The sequence below is a fragment of the Haliotis rubra genome, unplaced genomic scaffold (genome assembly GCF_003918875.1).
Source record: "Haliotis rubra isolate DU_JTF1 unplaced genomic scaffold, ASM391887v1 Scf2, whole genome shotgun sequence".
NCBI classification, from domain to species: Eukaryota; Metazoa; Mollusca; class Gastropoda; order Lepetellida; family Haliotidae; genus Haliotis; species Haliotis rubra.
In genome coordinates, this window is record NW_025766002.1 from 3,189,216 (window position 1) to 3,207,628 (window position 18,413).

An 18,413-nucleotide genomic window follows, 5' to 3' on the forward strand; every position below is an offset into this window, starting at 1 on the left:
TAACAAAGCAGGTAGTTAAAAAATTATTATATTTGCTTCTGTTTCAAATCAGTACATGCACCCTCGTGTCACTTATCGACACCTGTTTTTCTGGTTTTGTTTAGACAGGCCGCGGTCAAACAGAAGGAGTACAGCTGTGCGGCGCCAGATAACAAATACTTAGTGTTTCTGTGCCTGTCTGATTGACGCGCCAAACAACAGACACCTCGGTTTTCAATGTAAGACTGTTCGAATGGGGCGTACTCCGATAGTCCAGAATATACAACCAACACATTTTGCCAAAACCAGGAAAAGATATAAGAAAGGATTCAGGATTTTTTAAAAACAAGATACAGCTGTCACACACTCATGCATACAAAGCGTAGGTACAGAACAAACATGCAATTCCAAAGATTCACACAAACAGTGACAAAAAGCTGCTAGTGTCAAGACACACATGCCTATCAAGTAAAGCTAGGTACTTTTCAAAGAGTGGATGGTACATAGACCACTTAACATAGAATGTATTGTGGTTAGACCTGCTGAAATACATATGACGCTCAACAGTATAGCGCTTTGTTAGAATATGTTTAAACATTTTCAAGCTGATCTTACAATCCTCCAGTTTACACTTGTAAATATAAAAATTGAAATTTACTACAATTTAAGGCTAAGCTGTAACAGTTACTTGTGTCGTGCACGTTCATGGAAGATTGTAGCTTTGTCAGCTGCAGCTGTGCGGTGAGGCAATGCATTGGTTGCTTTCCTTCAGATAAAATATTTCCATTTGATGTAAACTTAAGTAAATACACATGAAGACAGTTGCTTCACCACATTTTTTGTATTGATATTTGTGGCGCGGCTTTTGAGAGGATCAATATTTTGTGTAAATCGCCGAAGTTTAGATATCTACTTGTGGAAGTTGGGGGGGCAAATGGATTCACCTCCAAAACAAACCGTGATACTTAAAGAGAAACCCTAACTCGTGGTGTTATGTTTTCGGAACAGGATGCTGTGTGTGTTCTCTATTTTACCCCCATGGGTGAATAAGTGATAAGTAGTGATATCATATCGTCATGTATTATTCATCAATTTACCATCTGATGTAGAGAATACAACCAATATATTGAGTTAGTGTATCAAAGTAATTATCCATCGGCCGATTTCAGAGAGCGAGATGATGTATAACAACATTGAATAAGATATTTCCATGTGGATATAATGTAGAAACTAAAAGTAACATGATAAGCTTAGATTACTATAACCAGGCAATTTATGATTGTATATTTTATTTTATGATGCAGATTAATTAATTCACCTGCGGTTTATGTCTGCTTCACAAAGAATGTTTCACAAGAAGGAATTATTACACTCGCGGGAAATTCATTCTTGTCATTAAAAGTATTTAAGAGTTAGAACGGCACAAAACCATACTCACTCGCTCGCTCAATGAACGAGTTTTTCAAACCCTTTTCATTTACTTTTAAAATACCTTTTCGCACTGATACGTTCTCCATCTTTGTCATGCTGCCATGTCATGAATCAAGTAAGACTTGGGCAGTATCAGTTACACTTCCCAGGCCGTCTGATTACGGTGACATCAAATATTAGCAAAACACTGAACCTGACTAAGCCATGAATGTACACTTGATAAAGGTTACAGAGGATAAAGCATTTAACTGAAAACCCACGGGGTGATGCTACAAGACGAACATGGTTCCTAAAGGACAACCGGGATCTATATAACATTTCTTGCCGATTGTGTTTAGCTTGCGGACTTTCGTTATATTGTATACCTTTTACAATTAAATAATTATCATTAAAAATAAATTTTATTTTATGTTCCCAGTCTGTTTCGGTACAGGTTCATACAGGTTCACTTAAGAGTTAAGATTTAGAGTCACATCGGAACTATTTCAGCCATATCGTCACTAAAACAACATACACTAAATAATTATAAATAAATATTTCATAAAATCTGTCAACAAAGGACAGTAAGACAACTAGGTTATCACAGATAGAAATCTAAAACTAGCATGTAAGAATTGAAACATTTACTACAATACAGGACATTACAATTATATATAACATGGGCTATAGCGACCATGGACACTTTTGCTACCTGCAGGGACCCTAACTGGAGTTACATCAACCCTTCGGTCACTAGCGACAATGAGTGAGTTTAGCCAAATATTAAAATGACAAATACACTATGTTTACACGTATGGTGTGCATGGAAATACGTCGAAATACGTGGAGCGCACATACCCTCTTTGGGGGACACTTATTTTACGTTACTTCAACCCCCTTCGAGGGTATAGCCACTAACAATCTAAGTTATTTATAGGCACTACCAATTCATAAGAGACATCTATGTACATCAACATTTATGCATGAGTTCAATTTTCTCTAAAAACAAAATATATGACAATTTATATCATTAAAAAGATCCTACATAGTTGATGTGTCAACTAGCCACCTAAAGGGCCGTATAAACCACCTGTCTTACATTACAAACTACACCCTCTTTGGTTTCCTGCAGCTGTAGGGCAATTCACACTGTGTCGTGTCATGAGGAAACGGCGAGAGCCCATATATTTTTAGAGATGTTTGTTCTTAGCGTCGGAATGGATTATAACTAAATTGCAGTGTTACAAGCAAAATTGAAAATGTCAGAATGAGATATGAAACATGCCAGTGTCATGAAGAGAGATTGTCATAAGAAGCTGAATTGTCAGGGGATGACATTCTGTCGTTCATTTGTATTTGTTTACGTTGCAGAACTGATTGCATGAACGCAAATTTATTTATTTTTGTAGTTCCTTAAATCCTCTGGGAAAAGCGAAAATATGTATACACTGTAAACTGGGTAATTCTAACATGGTTTCTTGACGCCTCCGATTGGTTGTTGTTGGTGTTTTTAGACATGTACATGCCATGAGCTGCTGTACAACAATCATGGAAAGATTCAAACTGTTGGACACAGAACTACATTGAACACTTTGACACAGAACTAACAACAGCATCTGTAAATTCTATCACCATTCTATTGTGTATCACTTCTAAATCCCGTTAGAAGACTATTTCATTGTAGTTCAACGTAACATGGCATGACATTGCAAAACTTTCGCCAACATTCTCCAATCCGAATTGGTTAGAAGTGATCTTCAGTAGCCCATGTTTGTCGTAAGAGGCGACTAACGGGATCGGGTGGTCAGGCTAGGTGACTTGGTTGACACATGCCATCGTATCCCAGTTGCGCAGATCGATGATCATGCTGTTGATTACCGGATTGTCTTGTCCAGACTCGATTATTTACTGGTCGCTGTCATATAGCTGGAATATTGCTGAGTGCGGCGTAAAACCACCAACAAGCTAACATTCCCCAACACATACAGGCCAGTACATCTGAGCAATGGTGAGTGAGTTAAAGTTAAACGTCATCTCGGCGGGTGAGCCGGCCTCCGACGACCTTCTTTCTACATTCACCTCTCTCAAATTTTACATTCTCACGCAATTTCTTGGGCGTTTCTCATTTCTTGAAGTTATATACATGTATCTAGTTACAGATAGTCTCCTGTTTCAACAAAGCCAGGACACGCGCTGTCGTCTCGCTGGATTGTCAGGTCAAGACACGCTATCACTCACTGGGCGGGTCCACGTTAATTGTCTTTAGGACGGTGTAGAATGGCATTGCTGGGTACGGTTATGAACGAAGGACAATCTCTCATGAACCAGTGGCAACATCCAGTTCGCTTTCAAAATATAATAGATTGGCAGATCACAATCTTTTTGGTATCGTTCGAAAACGTAAAATATCTGCTTTTCCAAAACGAATATTGCAATACTTGCAAATGCCAGGCAGCGTGCATGTGTTGGGGTCGTTTTCATGCATGGTATCATTTTACTTTGGAAAGAGTACTTCAACCACATTATAATCGATAAATCTTCAGTATGGAGATACTTTGCTATTTTTGAGAACATATCTAATGCTCCAAGGACTGCTAGATCGACCCATGAAAGCAATATAAAAGATCACAGCAAGCGGACTCAAGGTATTATCTCGTATCTTTCTTAACCGCTGAGTATCTTTTCAGTCCATCACCATGTATGTCAAGACAATACTCGAAACAACAGATGGGCCTCCAATCATGGTATCGGTATCACAGGAATTCATCATATGATATAAGCGTGCAACTAAATATAGCTTTGTTTCGGGTGTTAATATTAACCTTTACCTCAAGTCATAAGTCTCTTCTTTCAACAAAGCCAGGACACGCACTGTCGTCTCGCTGGATTGTTTGGTCAAGACTCGCTATCACTCTCTGGGCGGTTCCAGGTTAAAATGTCTTCAAGTGTAGAATGGCATTGCTGGGTACGGCTCTTGGAGAAGGACAATCTCTTATGGACCAGTGGCAACATCCAGTTGGCTTTCAAAATATAATTAAATTTCAATACTGTATATGTTACAACAGATTGGATTTGGGGCGTCTCCATGGTTACCATGCATTTTCAGTGGTGCCACTAAAATGCATTTATATTCTGCCAGCATGCAACAAAATATACCTTTTCAAGGATGTTTACGAGTGTCAATTTATCCTGCACATGTGCCCAATCGTCTTACAGGTCAAAGGTCAAGGTAGTTTTCATCAGTTCTGTAGCAAATCTGGACGAAAAATAATAATACAACCATAAAATCTGCATTAACGTAAATAAATAATACTGAAAACTATTGCCACCAGTGTTTCATAACGACCATTAAATATAAAGAAATGCTAATTATTTTGAACAAGAATCCAACCATAGTACAAAGTTCATGTGAATAACAGTTTCAAGTCTGGCATTATTGGTTTTGGGAACATAGGAATTCAGAGCAACCAAATACATCTTTTTATACCTCAGGCAGAGATGTTTGAAAAGTTGATACCAGAAATCACTGTATTATCACATTTGTTGTGCAAATTGCTGATGTTCCTGTTGCTACCGGAAGAGCGGAACATTTTCAGCATGATGAAATCTGTTCCGGCAGATAATGGAGAATTCTATTAATTTAATTTGGCGAACACAGACTTGTTGATGCCTCACGTCGATGGTACCACCCATTTTGTCAGTATTTTTTCAGGAAAAGTAGCTGAAAGTCTTCCTGATCTCAAATCATCCTCTCTTCCTCCCTTGAACTTCGCTGCTGACCTTGTAACACTGTCAAAACACGTAGTGTCATCATCCATTAACGTTGACACCGTATATGTGCGTTAACGTTAGCCCTTTCAGATCGAGATACTTGATGAGAGTGCGGCTCAGAATTTTTCCATTACATCTCATAACACGATTAAACGATGATTTAAAAATACCTTTTACAGATAACACCATATTTTATGAAAGTGATTTTTAAACGGAATGGCCACATTATTACCTACTGTGTTATCAACTGTTCAGAATAGTAAAGTTTCTCTTACAGTAAAATCAAAGAGTAATTGACAACTCAAACATCCTGATGCTGATGTGTTCTTATGCTGTCAATGTAAGGAGTGAGTTGAAATTTATAGTCACATCGGCAGTATTCCGGCCATATCGTGACTCATTATAAGATCTGGGTGACAATTATTTGTAATAATGAAGATCATGCTCCATTATTTTGCTGTGAGGTACAGCCTGGAAGACCCCGGTGTAATCAACAACTCGAACAATTGTCATATCAAAGCATTTTCAATGTAATATTAACAAACTTTAAGTTATAAAGTTAGAACGGTTTCTGCCAGTGAGACTTGAGATAATATCACAGCGGATTTTACGGGGGGCATTTTACGCTGATCGCACAGGAATTATCATTGCAGTATGTTTACGAAATGGAATAAATCATTTTTAAAACGTTTCTCAAATTCCAGAGTGTAGAGAATATTGAAAATACAGTCTCTTCAAACAGACGTCAGTTTTTATCACAGTTTTACGAAAACCATTATTTGAAAGATTGAATTGCATTCTCAACAAAAAATACTTATAAACGCATTGTGCATCCTTGGGTTTGCAATGTGATCAAAAGGCATACATGTTTTTGGAATGACATGTTTGCAAATTTTACACAGCATTGCGTTAAACATTTGACTTCGTTGTCTTGAATAATCCTCAGAAGGACGAAACGAGCGACGCCTGTCATTATATTTTATCTAACTGTAAATCGTCTCCCGGCATGTTGTTGTCAAAGGCATCATTTCCTGAACATGGAAAAAGTAATTTGAGAGGAAGAAATGTAATGGGAAGTGTCGTCTCGGAAGATGGATGGTACCAAGATACAATGTCCAATATACTGATCCGTGTCATGATAACATATTCCTATTAACACTGTTTCAAGAAACGTGATATATTGTAGTGTTTGTTTGTTCTGATGTTGCATGAAGTGGACCCTATCGTTCACCTGGAAAAATGATTTGCAGACACTGTACATGGTTCCTGGAAATGGTGATCAGCTTAGGGATAGATGATATGGGATGACCCATTGACAAATCATAAGTTTGAGCATATAATATTTTGCGCTGGACACATAGCCTGGAATCAATCAAAATAATCTGCACTCTGTCGTACAAACAGATGACAATGCTAAACTTGAGCAATATTGAACGTAATAGAAAAGAGGTTTTTTATGATAAATGTCCACAAAACATGTCAAGACTTCATGTGGTAATCTGTCAAGACTTGATATGTGTTTCCTTTGTGGACTGAAAATGCACCATGTTACAGAATGTGTAAATCAGAAAGTGAATGTAACGAGACTATTTGCTATTCAGCAGAATCAGATTGATACGTACTTCTCCGGCAGAAAGATTTTGGATAGCCTTACAGTCATGCTCCTGTCGTCAGAATTACCAGAATGTGAAGAACCTGTACCACGTAGAATACCAAAGAGTAGCATATGTCAGTGGACTTTAGCAGAAATTGTCCTATGTATATGGAAAGGGTTTTGTCGCTTATATTTACAATCACTGTAGTTCTTATAAAGATTTGGTTAGTTATTCCTCCGGCTGGTATCTCTGTCTGCCTTTGCTATAATAATTTGTTCCACTCATGTCTTCCCGCCGTGATGTGGTTCTATTTGATTGGCAGATCTTTTAAGTTCAAAGTTTTAAAACATCTTAGAATGCAGTTTCAGTTGTCAAAAAATATCATCGGATGAAACTTTCCATTTATTACTGCATAATAAGCAGGTGAGAAAACTGGGAAGAACCTGCAAAAATAGTTGATTGTAGATCGTTGTCCACATGACCATAAAGACCACGAAAACAAAGACAGCATAACGTGATGCAACCAATTGCAATTTAACCATTCAGCGCTCCATCTCAAAGTGACATGCCCAACATTTTCAAGCGTGTGTTTAGATCGACTGCGTCAGCGTTTGTCAGCGTTTGTGTGCGTCAGTATCAGGCGATGTTCATGTATGATATGAATCTTATTGTGTGTACTGACTGACTGAGTTTGGTTTTACGCCACTTTTAGCAATATTCCAGCAACATCAGGGCGGGGACACCAGAAATGGGCTTCACACATTGTACCCATGTGGGAATTCGAACCCGGGTCTTCGGCGTGACAAGCCAACGCTTTAACCATTAGGCTACCCCACCGACCCTTATTGTGTGTAGGTGTTGCGTTCAGATACAGTGCGATCGTAATGTAGCTATACCTTTCAGTGATAGCTACATTCAAATCATGAGCTCTGTTATTATAACACAATATGTAGTTGCAGACAGGTAGAGCCGTTTATTTACTGTCTGGCCTGTCATGGTCCTCGCTCCAGTTCAAGATATAGCGTCCGCCTGGTATGACAAACCAGTAAAGATGGTTTAAAAATATTTTGTTTCGAGATATTCCCTGTAAACGACAACAACTCATCCGATTAGACCGACGTGGGAATGGTAATGGGTCTACAAATATTGATGGATTCCACCCAAACCTAATTTGAGCATGTCACACCTAGCGACAACCATATAATATTATTACAACAAACTGTGAAGTATTTGACATGGTCATCCCATTTTGTATCAAACTCACCTGAAACTGTATGAACAATTTAACTAAAATTCATGGATTTAGTAAGATTCAATTTGTCTGCAGCCGGTTTGTAAGCACGAGTCATGTTCTTGTCAATAGAAGGGTGAAAGGTGATATCTTAATGAGACCAAGGGCACAGTTTCCCTGACAACACTGACATTTCAACGCTATATGCATATGTTTACCATAAAACGTTAACGCCAAAGAATGATAAGACTCGGTTATTTGCCGAAACCGATTCCATTCTGGGTGATAGGAATATGAGAAGTGAAAATGAATTTAAGACGGAACAGTTGTGATGACAGCGAAAATGAGAAAACATATCCTGGCCTGGCAGTACTACCCACCATACGTTCTGAATTAGCGAAATTGTGCGTGAAGTAAGGTTTCATGTAAAATGTTAAAGGAGAATTGAGTGAGTCTTGTATTAGGCCGCACACATATTCATTTTGTCTGTATCATTACGCCACGCACATTTCTGTAACTTTGCAAAGGGTAGAAAGCCTGCGTTAAAACATGAGGAATTATATTTAGGGGAAATGGAAACAGTATATTTCCTCCCTATTGAAAATAATTATGTTACAACCATTGTGTAGAAGGTCTTTCAATGATGGATAATAATTGTAATGCTTCAAAATTGATGGTTTCATGGATACAGCTGATTATATCCTAAATCATCGAACGATTGACAATATTTACTTGCAGCGGTTAAGAAAAAAAGACATTCATTTTGTCATCTTATTCAGATGGTGGCCACAGTCATTACGGGGCAAATCGAAAAGAATGATTGATAAGAGTGAGGTGAAATTGGGTTTTACGTCGTGCTTGAGAATATTTCGCTCATATGACGACGTGCATGCGCGTGTGTGTGTGTATGTGCGGCTGCTTGTTCTAGCCCAGAGTTAAGGTGGTTTTATAGTGCTAGCCCAGATTGATAAGAAGCATTTAGTGAGAAACATCTTTTTCCTTTTGACCCCAAACCCAAACTACTATAATGGGATTATTAGTAAGAAACATTTTGTCATTATGTTTACTTATTGCAATAACCCGTGAATATTCTGGGTTAGATCCAGTCTTCAACAACCCATGCTTATCGCAGGAGGTGACTAATAATATAAAGGCCAAAGATGGTACGCCACTCTGGCTTAGTCGAGGCATGTGATCGTATCCAAAATACGTAGATCGATGCTCATGACGATAGTCACTGGCGTTGTTGTAGTGTAAGGTAAAATTTACAGGTACTTTTTAATTCGAGGAGTAATGACGCACATGCAGTCCACCAAGTCGCCTCTGGAGACAAAGACAGGTTTGTAGCGACTTAGTGTTAGTGTAGTTCGTAATCGACGTGTGTGTGTGTGTGTGTGTTACAAATACAAATTTGATCAACAGATATGTGACTGGTAATTCAGTTATTTTGTGAATATGCAGTGGGTTCTCATAGGGGAATATGCAGGATACAGACCAAACTGATGAAACACACAGAACTTGTATGGTACTCCCTTTTTTCTAAGGACGAGTAGGGTATTGATACCCGATTCTGAACGTATACTTGCAAAACTATGGGATCCAAATCTTTATAGCGAGATGGGTATCCTGTAACCGTCAGAATAACTGTGAATGGTACAGATGATACCATATATTTTGGGAAGCATATATTCAGCATCGGAAGCAGTGATTAAGTAAGATCAAAGGCACGGTCGTTGTTTTGGTTAATGTAATATCGAGTAAAGACTAATAACGACTTGACAGCCAATATTTCGCCTTTGAAATTCCGGTTGAAACTCCTGCATAAACTGACAACATGAATGTCTTTCACTTCAAAGACTGCAGACATCAAAGAAAAAAAGCCATACATGTTATCAATCTGTTGATCTGACCTTATTCAAAACCACAATTCCAGACACAATACAAATATTACAATAGGATTAAAATGAACTCTTTTAGAACACTATGTCCAGTCAGGAAAGTGGTCTGTAAATGATATTTGGTGGCTTTGGGGTATAACAAATCAATGACAAAACGATGTCCGATGCAAACACCTATTTTGACTTGCACTGTATGTTTCCATGTTATTTTCAGATGAACAGCTGACTCACCACTGCATGTGTTTGTGACTGGAGCCCATCTTTTCGCGAACACCTGCTGTCATCACTATTTCATTGTGATTCATAGACACATGTTCATGGTATAGTCGGAACTGTGAGAGATATCTTGTTAGGATGGAAAAGAGTTTGCACTTATAGTTACAAAAGTTAACATGTAGGATATTTAACAGTTTGGCATATGTAGCAGACTTTAGTGTAACAAACGGGAATAATGGGTACACCTTTTGCCAACCATATCCATAGCCGTATTTATATGAATTCCATGTTATGCATAAAATAGCATGATGTTGTATCATTTTCTTGGTATATACTAACAGGCATTTTAAAATAACTTGAATCAATACTTTAGATATTGAGATATGTAAAGAGGTACACTTCCGGGGTCACCATATAATTTTGATGAACCCCTTTAATAGATCAGTATCTGTTATGACTCAATGCCCCTGTTTCATATAGAACATAAACGGTATGTTCTAAAAAACCTCCATAATTAAGCCAATAAGACTGGGACCAGTGATGTGTTACAAATAGTTAAAGTTTTTGAATTTCCTCTCTTGTGATTGGCGAAGTACTGTAGCAGTGTCACCAGGGCGTCAAAAAAGGCTAGTCGCGGTCTCCCGCTCCCTTCATTGTTCGTATTCCATGCCCGTTGGGCAAAATCCAAAATCATCGATGTCCATGGTCTTTACATTCATTGTCAGAGGAATGGTTAAAACCCTTCTCAAACTGATATGTCTTTACCTTCAGGCGTCTCGATACGGTTTGCCAGGCTACTTGGTGGTCATTCAGAACCCCGGTGTTGTTAGTAAGTGGTTATGGGGTAGTTGTCTTTCGGGTACTGACTGACTCTAGTGATACAGAGCTTAACGTTTTAGTGAGAGTTTTTCATACTACATTGTTTGTAGTAATCCATGGATAACCAACGTTCCCGTTATTGTCTAGGTTAGGTCATGTACCTATTTACTACTGGGAGACAACTTAGATCTTTTGGTCAATTCTTTCTTAATGATCGGTGGTACAGATACCCTGTAAGAGAAGTAACTTGTATTGTTGCGATGTTTAAAAGTTTCTTGCCTTGAAGAAGTGACTGAGATTTCAGTGATCAGTGATCATTGTCAGGGTATACATTCTACTTTGTCGTCTATTGATACAACTAGGGGAAAGTGATAATTGTTTACCACGTTTTCAATTATTTCTTTATTCTTGTTAAATGACACACAATTGTCATTATCACATTTTTCATGATTTGCTAGTTTACAAATGATTCGTATTACCGCTGTAAAAATATAACGTTCCCGGGTTTTACCGCTGTAAAAATATAACGTTCCCGGGTTTTCCCAAAAACTTTAGACTACTTAATGTTATCTGCCAAACTTTCAGGCATGTACATTTCTTATTTCTCAGTAATTGACATTCCTAAAAATTAAAACGTTGATGGGTTTCCTCGTTAACTTGAAATACCTTCTCCATTCTCCAATATAGGAGAGACTGCCTCTCTTACAAACGCGATACTTTCAATGCTTGTAAATACCGTATCAACTGCTGTTTAAATTAGGTTCAGAGAAAAATATTTGTGATGATAAATTGCAAAGAAATATTTCTTCTTTATCACTTCTCTATCTATATTTCATTTTGATTTCATTTTTAATGAATAATACGCTTTCTTACATCAGTAGAAAAATGTTGTTTACAATGAAATTCAAGTTGGGATTCATGAAATTTTTTGAATCTTTAAAATGTCTCAGCCCTACAAGATGGTAAGGATAACTTCATGTCAGTCAATTCCTGGTGTCATCGCCAAAATCATAACTGTGGCGACAGGATAAACACCTCTCAGTTCTGAAGTTCCCTAGTTTACTGTCTCGGCGCCATCCTGTCTTCTCACATTAATCGACCTCACTATGTAGTCGGCCAACATCAAGAAACACATTTAGAACCATTGAGACAACCACTTATAATTTTCCAGTTAGGTTGAAATAACACAGAGTATATATGTCAACCAACTGCAGCCACATGACCATTGACCTGTTACTTAACCTTGGCTGGAGATTTATTGACCCTTGAGGTTTGAAATATAGAAGCTCTACTCTTTGACCCGTTACATGATAACAGAACATGAAGCTGATTCCACGTGAGAAGAAAAGAGCCGTGAGACGTGCCCGTTCGTGACGCAAGAAGGCTTGTTTCCTCTGCTGCCTACGGAGTCCTCCTAGGTTTCACTCTCTTCTTTTTGGAATCATATTTCTACCGTCTACATTTAACTTCTGTATTGATGTGACAGGGCTTTCACAGAGTGCTACGTTTACACTGTTATTGGTAATGGAATAAGCATTAACATGAAAGGTAAATTCATGTTCCCAATACAAATTTTTGCAAATGTCTTGTGATATTGTAGGGTAGCAGAGTTTGTTTGGAGTGTCCGACTTCAACTCATCGAATTGATCTTTTTTAGACAAGACCACCGCTTGACTCTCTTGGTAGCTTTTCTTTGATGAAACTTATGTGTTTCATCACAAAGATAAACTATAAAACTTTCAAAGAGATTACCTAAATGCTTTAAGCATATCATAGCTTCTGTCTCTTGGGGAAGCGGCCGTGGGACAGCCTAATGGGTAAAGCGTTCATTGGTCACGCAAAAGGCCCATTTTCATTTACCCACATGGGTTCAAAGTGTTAAGCCAATATCTGGTGTCCACGGCTGTGATAGTTTTAAATGCATACTCTCTCAGGGGGTGAGGTGGACTAAATCTTAAAGGTAAGGTTATTACACTACAGTACTACAGTACTCCGAACCGATCAGTCCCGTACTGCCAATGGGCCAGGCAGTGCTACAACAGTGCAATCTATTAACGTCCTTTGGTAAACTGTTGCCATGGAAACGAACCATCAGTTCTGACAGACTCTCTATCCTCCGTCTAATGAATAGTATTTAGTTTGACATGCATGATCACCGTCAGATATTTTGACAGAAAACTAAATCTATCAGCCTTTTCTGCAGAAATGCATTTCAGAGCTGAATGAGTGCAAATGGTTAATAATATGTATATACACAGGAATATTAATTAGTTCAGTTCAGCATCCCTAGCTAACCAATCCAGACGGTATCTATGCAGTCCATACACACAAATACTTTTTAAAAGTCATACACTCAGAGACATATTTTCCTATTTTCTATTCTATTCAATATCTGCGCTTCATATCATCAACTTTTAGGAAAAGCGGCATGTTTATCCTCCAATGGAGGGTGTTATCGGTGCAATACAGCAATCTGATGAACTTGGTATCCAAATCTGATAACTATGCAAATTATGTCAATCCACGAACTACTTTCACAAAACTCCATACACGCCATGCGAATCCTAAAACGTTTTAACATTTCATTGATGACGTCGTCGCGAGTTTACATCGAGTGGAGGAGTTTGTAAAAAACATGGCTGCCCCGGGGCCCCATTCTCAAAATTGGCGATTCTGTAAGAATCGGTGACAGAGGTTCTGGAGTCGTTACTGCAGTAACTGACTTTGGAAAACATGAAACGAAGTACTTCCTTCAAATTGAAGGTACGGATTATGAGGCACGAGTGAAAGGCGATCGTCTAAGAAAAGTACCAACCAAGGATTTTCGATCCATCGATCAAAATACAGACGACGAATCGAATCTGTCAGGAATCAGAAACTGATATTTATGAGGTGATTACCCGCAATGAAAATAGAAACACTGAGAAGATAACACTGCCCGATTTTGTTGTTGTTTTTAGACAGAAAGATCTTATTTTTAGCATGAGTTATGTTTGCACTGTATTAGCGACTAGTCACACCCATATGCCGCCGTCATGAACGACCTTCACCTTGGTGTACCGCTAAGTATTCTTACGCAAATGCTCGATTCTCATTGATTCTAATTTTACGCAAATGCTCGATTCTCTAAATTCACGTAAGATTTGCTTTTTTTTCAGAGTAATTTTAAGAACGACATTATATGATAAAGAGATTATTAACCTCGTGTGTTTCCGTATCATTAATATCATGTATTAATGATACGGAACCTCACTAGGTTAATAATCTCTATTTCTATCATCTTACAATGCTCCATAGCCTTTATTCAATAAGCAAACGATTCCCCAAATGAATCCCCGGAATAACATTATACAACAATGGAGTCCCTGATGGAGGACATCAAGTTCAATGTAAATTGAAAACGTCAACGCTCCAGACAGATTAGACTGGAAAATACCTGCTGAAATGGATTCTGTAGGGCTGAAAAAAAGGCGATGAAGATAACATAAGTGGATCACTAATACAAGAGATGACACCAGCTGCTCTAGAAAAACGTTTAAGCGTGTGCAGCTCCATCTGCAGCACCCGCCACACACACATGCTGGGAAAGAGAAGACGAGTGAGCAAGTAGAAATCTCGATGTAAAGTTAACAACGTGGTTCCATATATACAACTTGGTTCCAAAATAATGCCATCCCAAAATGGAATATGCCCTACTTGTTTCTTAGTATATATTAAGTAAGATCGATCAAATTCCACTGTCGTTTCTATTTTTTAACGGACGGTATAAATGGGCAAATCCAAGGAAACGTATGAGAGATGAAATTACTTTTTACACGGTATAATTCAAGAATGACATTTTGTGATTACGATGATGCGATCATGGAAAATATCCTATGTCACCAAGCCTCGTCGGATAAAATGTTCGTTCCTGATAACGATATTCACAAAAATTCTATACAATCGTGTTGCATATCTTTGTATTACTGAAAACTAAAACTTAAGTTCCAGGCAACGTGTCCGTACATATTTCACGAACACCTGACAATTACTTATATTCGATCATCCATTTATTTAATTATCACCGCTATTTATCCCCATTGGAATCAGTTTCAGCAGATAATCAAGACTGGTTTGTCTCTGTCGTTGATGTGTTATATGTGAATATATACAGCGAGCTGTGTGTTACGTATATTTCCACCTGTTAACTTGGAAGTGTTGGTAATGTGTAAAATTCAAAGTGAATATTTATGTACTGGTGGATTTTTATAGATGGCATACTATTAGCCTCATAGGTTGCTTATGTTGCGGACACTGATGTTGTTTTAGTAAATGGACTTCTAAATCGTGTACTACCAGGGATATTTTAATAAAACCGTTATTAATACAACCTAGCACTATACTAAGCCCACAATCACTGTGAAGCATGAGAACATTGCTTTATCACGGTGTATTTTGGCAAAAAACTAGTGAGGTGAGGTGAGGTGAAGTGAGGTGAGGTGAGGTGAAATTGGGTTTTACGTCGTGCTTGAGAATATTTCGCTCATATGACGACGTGCATGCGTGTGTATGTGGATGTGCGGCTGCTTGTACTAGCCCAGACTGAAGCTGGTTTTATAGTGCTAGCCCACTGAGATACCATGCCGCAGTGAAGCATGAATACCCCACTCAGACACATTATACTGACTCCGAACCGACCAGTCCTTGTTGTACCCATTAATGCCGAGCGCCAGGCAGGGACCAACAAGTACCATATTTTAACGTCTTTTGGTTGACGCGGTCGGGGATCGAACCCGCGACCTTCCGCTCTCCGGGCGGACGCTCTAACCACTACACCACGGGGATGGTCGCAAAAAACTAGTGTGACAAAGGAAAGGAAATATAGACGACAATGTAGCTCCTATACTCCTTTTGTCAAGTATTATATATTTACAGCACAGGTTGTTATATAAGTATCTAATACAACCATACTGGAAACCAGTTCCTGTCCTGAAATTTCACCTGGAAGTTATCGATGAGATCTGTAAGAAACGATTCAGTGCAAGGAAGGTAAAATATGCCACATTGAAGTAGCATATGCCTCGTGTCTCTGTGTAGAAAACAACATTAGAAATGAGAACACTTGCACCGTGTTTCACATTACCAGACTAGCAATTAATCATCCGCCAAGTGTGTTTCTTTATATGTTTACATTACCAGTCCATTTGTATGGGGACACTATCGGGAAGTTGTTTTTCCTGTACGTTTTCCTTTGAGAAAAGAAAGGTGGGATGTTTTATAGGCTTACTATACTCAAAAACATGGATTGGAGACTCTGCAGAACTGCTAATTTGTAAAAAAGGGAGCGTTGTTCTATTGTTGCTAGAAGCACTTAATTTAGCTGTTTTGTGGAATAAGCCAATTGCTCACAATCAGTTTCTTTTATAATATGCTTTTAACGCGATGGTTGAATATTCATTCAATAAATAGCAATTGATTGTTGTTTCTAATATCAGTCACTGACTTGTCTGTTCCAGACTCGTGTATCCACATGCCGTCGCCGTATGCTGTAATAGTGCAAAGGTGAACACACAATAAGAGTGTAATAAGTAGTATAATTTGTCATATGCTTTCTGTTAGCTTCGGTGACTGAGTATGGGTTTCACTCGTTTTAAACAGTTTTCAATCGATATCTCCATAGGGGATACAAGAAATGGGAAAAAAACATGTGAGGAATCGATCGCTGGGTCTTTGGCGCGAAGAGCTAATGTATCAGCCACCATATTACACCATTTTCTTTTAGCTTGAACTTAATATCTTAAGTATTTCAGCAAATGACATGGAACTGTGACGTTTAAGGTTTCAACATCTCGTCTTATCCAGCTTACATACAAAGGTCAAAGTCTCCTGATGGACGGAACAGCGTCTGATATCCCACCGTTTTAGATTTAACAACTAATCTGCTTAATGCATCTAAAATTATAGTTACCTAACTGCTAAAAAGTCTTTAGGATCCACATTTAGATTAATAATCAACGTTTAGCGTCGCCAAGACACCAGCGGTTGCACCCACGCCTGGTTGTTATGCTTTCCGTTACGGAAAGATCGTCCATGCTGCCGATGGTGGTCTTTCATGTTTGAATTACAAGGTATCATGTTTGACGATGGCATATATGACGACCGAAATGTTGTTGATGAAGGTTTGGCTTGGGCAACGTTGTCATACGTGTTCTAATACGAGACTATGCAAACAATCAGACAACCTGAATAATCTTACATCTGGTTCTGTGATCTGGTGTAACTACAGGCGCGGTCTCACACGACCTCAAATAAACCTTATGGTAAAGATATTTGCGTAACCTTTTCATACGATATGCAGCCAAATGCACCTGTTGTTTAACAGCATAGTTATTTCCAGTAATAAATTGCAAAAAATAATCAGTAGCACAGCAGGCTGTTAAAATTACCGTTATAACATGGCATCTGAGTCATTTCCCTTCAGTGTTAATTTGAAAAAAAGAACATGATCAACGTCTGTTTTACGGAATAGGCTGTATCATGACGGGAGGATCGTGGTTTATGACTTTAGTAATAAAGTAGGCTTTTGACCTTGCTCAAGACAAGATGAAACAGAAGATCTTTAATGATAGTTTTACTTTTCCTTTGAATAGGAAATTGGCGCCAATGAAGTTGAAAGTGTCGCCATATTTATGATGACACCTCGGAAATTACATGTAAAATATAAATCGCTCAACAGAACAATTTCATTTAGAAGGTGTGATCTGAGAAAATCTATAAAAGGGGGGTAAACATTTGGTTAAAATAAATAAAAATGCATGTTTCAATTATGTTTCACGATTTACTTGTCATCGAAGCTCTTTGATGCTGACGTTGTATCAGTGAGACCTTGTATTACATGCAGTATGTTTAAAGTGGAACACAGTTTTGTTGAATCCCAAATCACGTTTTAATATTGCACTTAAAGGCTAACGTTTCACGTGTGCTTCATTAAGAAATTGAGATTTAATTTTGTGAACTCTGTTTTACTGCTGTCCGACGTATTATATCAGGAGGGGCGGTGGGGGTAGCCTAGTGGGTAAAGCGTCCGTTTGTCACGCCGAAGACCTGGGTTCCATTCCCCACATCGGTATAATGTGTGAAGCCCATTTCTGGTGTCCTCCACCGTGATATTGCTGGAATATTGTTAAAAGCGGCGTAAACTCACTCACTCTAACTCTATGATATCAGGATGGCATATAAACTTTCGCCAACATGCTCCAACAATAAGTCCATCTGAATAGTGGTGAGTGAGTTACAATTTAACGTCGCATCGCCGTTATGCCTGTCATTTAGCGACAAGGTGTGATCTGGCCTTCCACGCTCCTTTTTCTACAATCACCAATCGCAGAAGAAAATGTGTATTGATATCGTCACGCAATTTCTTCAGGGTTTCGCATTACTTCAAATAATTAATAGTTACAGATCGTCTCTATACAGGTTCAAAAAAGCTAAGATAGGCGTCACTGGATTATCTGG